Raw genomic sequence first — 6,791 nt, 5'->3', positions numbered from 1 at the left:
CATTTACCATCCCGCTGCATATCATTTTGGCATGTATCCTTGTGAAGGGTTGTAGGAGGCAGCAGTTATCAACTCCTTAACTGCATACATATTTTGCAAAAATAGAAATTTTACTTGTGGATAGCCTCCCAGAGCTGTTATGGTGACTCATTAACAATCATTTCTAACACCTGGATATCAATACAAATTATTTGGGAACTTTGGCAGTTAAGTATTACCTAAATCTTGGTGGAAATTCCTTCCTTATTAAACTATTTTTGGCATACTAACGGCTTGCTCCATACATCCACAATTAATATTCCAATTTGATTAAAAACATCTGAGAATGCTGATTTTATAATGTCAACTTTAAATCTGGAGAATCTCTGAGCATGAAATGGTACAGTAGTTACCATCAAAGGAGCAGCTGAAGGTCAGCCTCTGAGGTGCATTAATTCTTCCAACATTAACTCTTGTAAAAATGACACTTTATTGTTATTAAGTAGAGGTTCTTAAAAGGCCCATTAACTCTGGTGGCTACAAAGTGGCACATCAATTATAAATTTGTTTTATGTAAATGGAACCCCCAAATGACACCATCAACATATTGCTTTGTACCTAGGATCAAAATAATCAAAGCCACTGTTTGAAAACGTATTTGCTTGATTTCTCAGACAGAATCTGGGCATAGCTGAGCAATCATATCTCATGCATTGAAGACAAATTGCCTCAATGAAATTTCTATTATAGTTTAAGAAAATTATCTTCCTGAATTTGACACAGTGAGGTGGCTGAGAATGTAGTTATCCAGCAACACCTGCTTAAAATGCCAATAGGAGGTATGTGGTAACTTTGTTCCAATCAGTTGCTACACATGACCTTTGGAATTGCCACAGCTACCTGACAGTAGAGAACAGGGACGCACACAGGGATTTTCAGAGAAGCACTAAGTAAAATTTGAAGTGAAGCTAAATTTAAGAAGTAAGTGATACTTAGACCTTTTGCAAGGAAAACCCAGAGATTTAAAAATAGACAATAGCATGACAATTTATAAAAATGAATCTTTTAAACAATATGATGTGTAGCATTCACAATAGCTTAAAATATTTTATTCCCAGGAGCAACCCAATCCATAACTGTGGTTTTTTTTGTTTTGTTTTGTTTTGTTTTTTTGCTAAATGTTAGATGCTGATATTTGCAGTGCATTGCCTTAAATTGGAAGATTAAAACAAATTTGTATATTTTATGGTTTACTGTCTATTATCTCACAGCAGCTTTGATTCACTTCCACATTAACCTTGATAATTTGCTTCTTTGAACATTCAGGATCAAAACTACTTAATATTATTAAGTTGGCAAAGCCTGCATTTTGGCATTTTACCCCACTCTACATTTTCTTGGTACTGCTTTTTCTACCCTCTTAATTTTTACACATGGACATAACTCATGTGCATCAGTGTAAGTCAGTGTGTTATTTGCCAAGAGATATTCTGCATGAGGTCTCTAATAAGATAATGAAAGAATGAAAGGCATTTTCTTGTTGGACTTACAGTCATCAGAATCCACAGAAGGGGTAAATTATGGCCAAAGCTTTACAGGGTAATGACTAAGCATGAAGAATTGGTGCCTGAATGCTTGCCTTCAGATATTTGCTGTATGATTTGGGGCAAGTTCCTTAATCTCTTTGTGCTTTTCTTTTTTTTTACTTGTAAAAAGTGATGTATAAATAGCATTTAGCACAATCTGTCTAGTACACTGAGAACTCTTTATTATTATGGGCTTCTGAATATCCTGATATAGATAGACATAAATGCAAATCAATCACAGAACAGTGCTTGGCACATAGGAAATACTCAATAAATAACAGCTACCATTAAAAATAGAGGCAGGGGATTGATCTGTATTTTCTAAATCCTTGAAGTTCTAATAGTTTTGTATAGCGTTGGGTGGCATGAGCAGAGCAGTTTACAAAAGAGAAAACAAAATTATGAATGCAGAATGTCTATAGCAACTTCAATGCAATTGCATAAAATAAATTATAAATATAAATGCCTGCAGTTTCCATGGGGAAAGCTCAGGCTAGTGAAGTGGGCCTAAAATTTAGGTGTCATTGGCGTCCAAATAAATAAACCTTTGAAAAGGAACTTTTCCAACCCCATTGAAGTTATCTACCTCTCTTATGGATTAAGTGTAGAAACATTGTGAGGAGCAGAGCCAAGGTTAATAAGCAAAGATTTAGGACCAAGTTTTTATACCTTTTTAATCCTGTTCCCCATTGTAACCGTCTCAGCGCGCACACACACACACACACACACACACACACACACACACACACTCACACACTCACGTTTCTAACAAAAATATGTTGTTAAAGTATAGATTCTCACTAAACATTTGTTAAATAAAGGCGGCCATAATGTATGTTTGTTAGCCTATATTAGTGTGAGGAAATAAAGTAGGGCTACTTTATAATCAACATGAGGAAAATAAAGAGTAAAAGAAAAATAAGGCCAAAACAAATATGATTTATTTGTTTATCCAGGAATTATTTGTCAACTACCTACAGATATATAGATCATTAGGATAGGGTAACCGCCTTCAGGAAGTTTATAGCTTAAAAAGAATTATAAGATGTATAAAAGTTTCAAAGTGTGGTTAAGGAACTCTGTAAGATGAGAGTGTTTAATTTTACTGACTGTGGTTATTAGGAATGTTTTAAAGAGAAGGTACAATTTGATAATATCATCACAATGAGGGTTTCATTGAGTTGACGATAGAAGGGCACGAACAGAAGATACAGAAATGTGAAACATGGAGGAACACTCAGACAACTCCAAATATTTTGAAATAAGTAAATCACTGCGCTTTCCCAGAGGTATTGCAAGAGATATGGTCAGACCAGAGCCTGATTATATACCTTAACAAGGAGTCCTGATTTTCTAGATTCAGTGGTGTGAAACCAGAAACATAAAGGCAATTTAACTGGATGTACACTTTAGTAAGATCACACTAGGAATATAATGACGAGGACTAGAGGAGGAAAGACAAATTAAGAAAACACCAGCATGTCAGGTGAGAGAAAATGAGTAGTAGCAATAGGGCTGGGGAATGAGGAATACATAAAAAGAGGAAGAATAAACAGGATTTGATCATCAGTTGGACTTCAGGATGAAGGAGAGAAAGGAATCTAAGATACCTCAAAGTTTTCTGGTTTAGAGAATATAGATGTGAAATTTAAGAAGATGTGAAATTTAGATTTGATTATGCTGTATTTAAGGAACCTGTGGGATGTCTAGGCATAGATATCAGAGTTAGAGGGTGGGATCAGGGGATGTGGTTAGAAAGATATATTTCAGCAAACAATTAGTAGTTAAAATCATTGGAATGCATGTGATGACAAACCAGTAATGTGTGGAGTGGGAAGAGACCAAACGCAGAATCCTAGGAATCCAGTTTAAAGAGCAGGAACAATTGGGGTAGGGGCAGGGGAGAGAAAGAGAATTGTTAGGAAAGTAAGACAAAACTCAGGATAAGAGAGCTGTGTTATGGAAATCAAAGATAGAGTTGTGTTATGGAGATATTAAATAAAATGAGGTCATCAGTGACCTTGGCAAGACCAGTTCCTGGGAACAGAATGCACACAAATCTGATGATTGTTCTTGGAAAGGGACAGACATGAGTAACTGGAGTCAGCAAGAGTAAATGGTTGCATTAAGCAAATGAATGAAGTTGTCTCAGTTCCTCTTTTCTTGTAGTGTTGTGCCTAGCATATTTGACATGCACAGCATGTCTTTTTTTTTTTTTTTTGAGACAGGGTCTCACTCTGTCACCCAGAGTGGAGTGCAGTGGCGTGATCTCAGCTCACTGAAACTCCGCCTCCAAAGTTCAAGTAATTATCGTGCCTTATCCTCCCAAGTAGCTGGGATTACAGGTGTGCTCCACCATGCCTGGCTGATTTTTGTATTTTTACTAGAGATGGGGTTTTGCCATGTTGGCTAGGCTGGTCTTGAACTCCTGACCTCAAGTGATCTACTGCCTCAGCCTCCCAAAGTGCCAGGATTACAGGCACGAGCCACTGTGCCCGGCCCAATGTATCATTTTTAATTACTTCCCTCCTGTCTGCAACATTAGTGTTGGTAATAATGATGAAATAAGCACTAATAATGGCTAGAAAAGAAAAAAGAAAGATCCTATAATCATTCTAAGAAAAGAAATTCGTGAATAAATTAAATATTACAGTACACCAAAGAAGGGGGAAATAATGGAATAATACCTTTTATTTTTCCTATAAATTTATTTTTATTTTTAATTTTTTGTGGGTACATAGATTAATATATTTATGGGGTGCATGAGATGTTGAAATAATACCTTTTAGTTTCATTAATATGTTTTCTGAGTAAAGACAAAAAACTTATACCCACCTATTGATCTTTTGCAGTCATTTCTAGTTGTTTCTAGTTTCAATTTATTTATAGTTCATTATAAGACATTTACTTCTGGTGCACTATAGTTTTCTAGTTTAGAGCCTTAACTCCTACAAAGTTGCCAATGACTTTGTCTGGAGAGCCCTTTTTATTAAGTTTCATTTTGAAAAGCTTCATTCACATCAGGAAGCAGATATACAAATAGGAAAAGTCTTAATTATAAGGTAAGATTGGAAGAGATTTTTTTGAAATCCTACCTTACAGTAAATTCTGGAAATTGCAATACAGTCCATATCTTTGTTTCTTTGGGATAAATTATAGGGGCTTTCAAATGTCACTATGTCAAAGAATATTTAACACAAAATCTCCAAGTGGTCATGTAAATTGTTAGCAGTGAGGGAACTCAAGTTCTGTTTCTTGGTCGTCGTAATCATGGTGAGATTATTGTTTATTTTAAATCTACCTTTAAAAGCGAAATTATGTAATACCTATGGTTTGGAGACAGCAGCTGCATCCAAAGAGACCTTCAATGACTTCGAGACATTAGGAACTCCTCTTGAAATGAACCTATGTAGGCAAATCTGTGTTTGTATGGGTTAGAATATGTGACTGAGAGTTCTCCCAATAAAGTTCCAGGTAGAATTTAATGTTTACTCAAGGATAAGTCATAAAAATGAGTTCATTTGAAGCTTATGCAAATGTTATTAAAACTCAACAGGAACCACAGCAATTGCTCAAAACTTGTAACAAAGGAGTTTTTTTTCCAAAAGTAATATTTTAACACAAATACACTGTGTTTTATTGTGCTCTACTTTATTGTACTTTGCAGATACTGTATTTTTAACAAATTGAAGATTTGTGTCAATCCTCTTGTACAGTAAGTCTGTCGATGCCATTTTTTCAACATCATTTGCTCACTTTGTATCTCTGTGTCACATTGGTAACTCTCACAATAGTTCATACTTTTTCATTATGATTATGTCTGTTATGGTGATCTGTGATCAGTAATCTTTGATGTTATTATGAAATTGTTCTGGGGTACCACAAATCATGCCTACATAGGAACTTAATAAATGTGTGTGTTCTGACCACTCTACCGACTAGCCACACCCCTATCTTTCTCCCTCTTCTTGGGCCTCCCTATTCCCCAAGGCACAAAAATACTGAAATTAAGCCAATTAATAATCCCACAGTGTCCTCTGTGTGTTCTAATGAAAGAAATAGTAACAGGTCTCTCACTTTAAATCAAAAGCTAGAAATGATTAAGCTTAGTGAAGAAGGCATGGTGAAAGCTGAGATAAGGTGAAATCTAGGCCTCTTTTGCCAAACAGCCAAATTATAAATGCAAAAGGAAAGTGCTCAGAAGAAAGTAAAAATGCTACTCCGGTGAACACACAAATGTTAACAAAGCAAAACAGCCTTATTGATGATATGGAGAAATCTTGTGTAATCTTGATAGAAAATCAAACCAGCTACATCATTCCCTTATGCTAAAGCCTAATCCAAAGCAAGATCCTAACTCTGCAATTCTAAGAAGTGAGGAACCTGCAGAAGAGAAGTATAAAGGTAGCAAATGTTGGTTCATGAGGTGTAAGGAAAAAAAGCTGTCTTTATAACATAAAAGTGTGAGGTAAAGCAGCAAGATCTGTTATAGAAGCTGCAGCAAGTTGTCTGGATCTAGGTAAAATTATTGATGATGGTGGCTACACTAAACAGTAGATTTTTGGTGTATACAAAGCAGCCCTCTATTGGAAGAATATGCCATCTAGAACTTTCATAGCTAGAGAGGAGAAGTTAGTGCCCGACTTCAAAGCTTCAAAGGACAGGCTGCCTTTCTTGTCAGGTGCTAATACACATGATGATTTTAAGTTGAAGCAAATGGTCATTTACCATTCTGAAAGTCCTAGGGCCTTTAAGAATTATGCCAAATGTATTTTACTTGTGCTCTATGCATGGAAGAACAAAGTCTGGATGACAGCACATGTATTTACAGCATGGCTTGCTGAGTATTTTACATCCATTGTTGAGACCTATTGCTCAGAAAAAGATATTTGTTTCAAAATATTACTGCTTATTGACAATGTACCTGGTCACTCAAGAGCTCCCATGGAGATGTACAAGGAGAATAATGTTTTCATGCTTACTAACACAACATCCATTCTGCAGCCCATGGATAAAGGTGTTATTTTTCAAGTGCTATTATTTAAGAAATACATTTCATAAGGCTATAGCTGCTATGGATCTGCTATAGCTGTGATAGATCTAAGCAAAGTAATTTGAAAACCTTCTAGAAAGGATTTACCATTCTAGATGCCATTAAGAACATCTGTGATTCATGGGAGGAGGTCAAAATATCCACATTATCAGGAGTTTGGAAGAAGTTGATTC

This window comes from Rhinopithecus roxellana, chromosome 7 (genome assembly GCF_007565055.1).
Source record: "Rhinopithecus roxellana isolate Shanxi Qingling chromosome 7, ASM756505v1, whole genome shotgun sequence".
NCBI classification, from domain to species: domain Eukaryota; kingdom Metazoa; phylum Chordata; class Mammalia; order Primates; family Cercopithecidae; genus Rhinopithecus; species Rhinopithecus roxellana.
The sequence above is the reverse complement of the archived record's forward strand: the minus strand, read 5'-3'. Positions refer to the sequence as shown.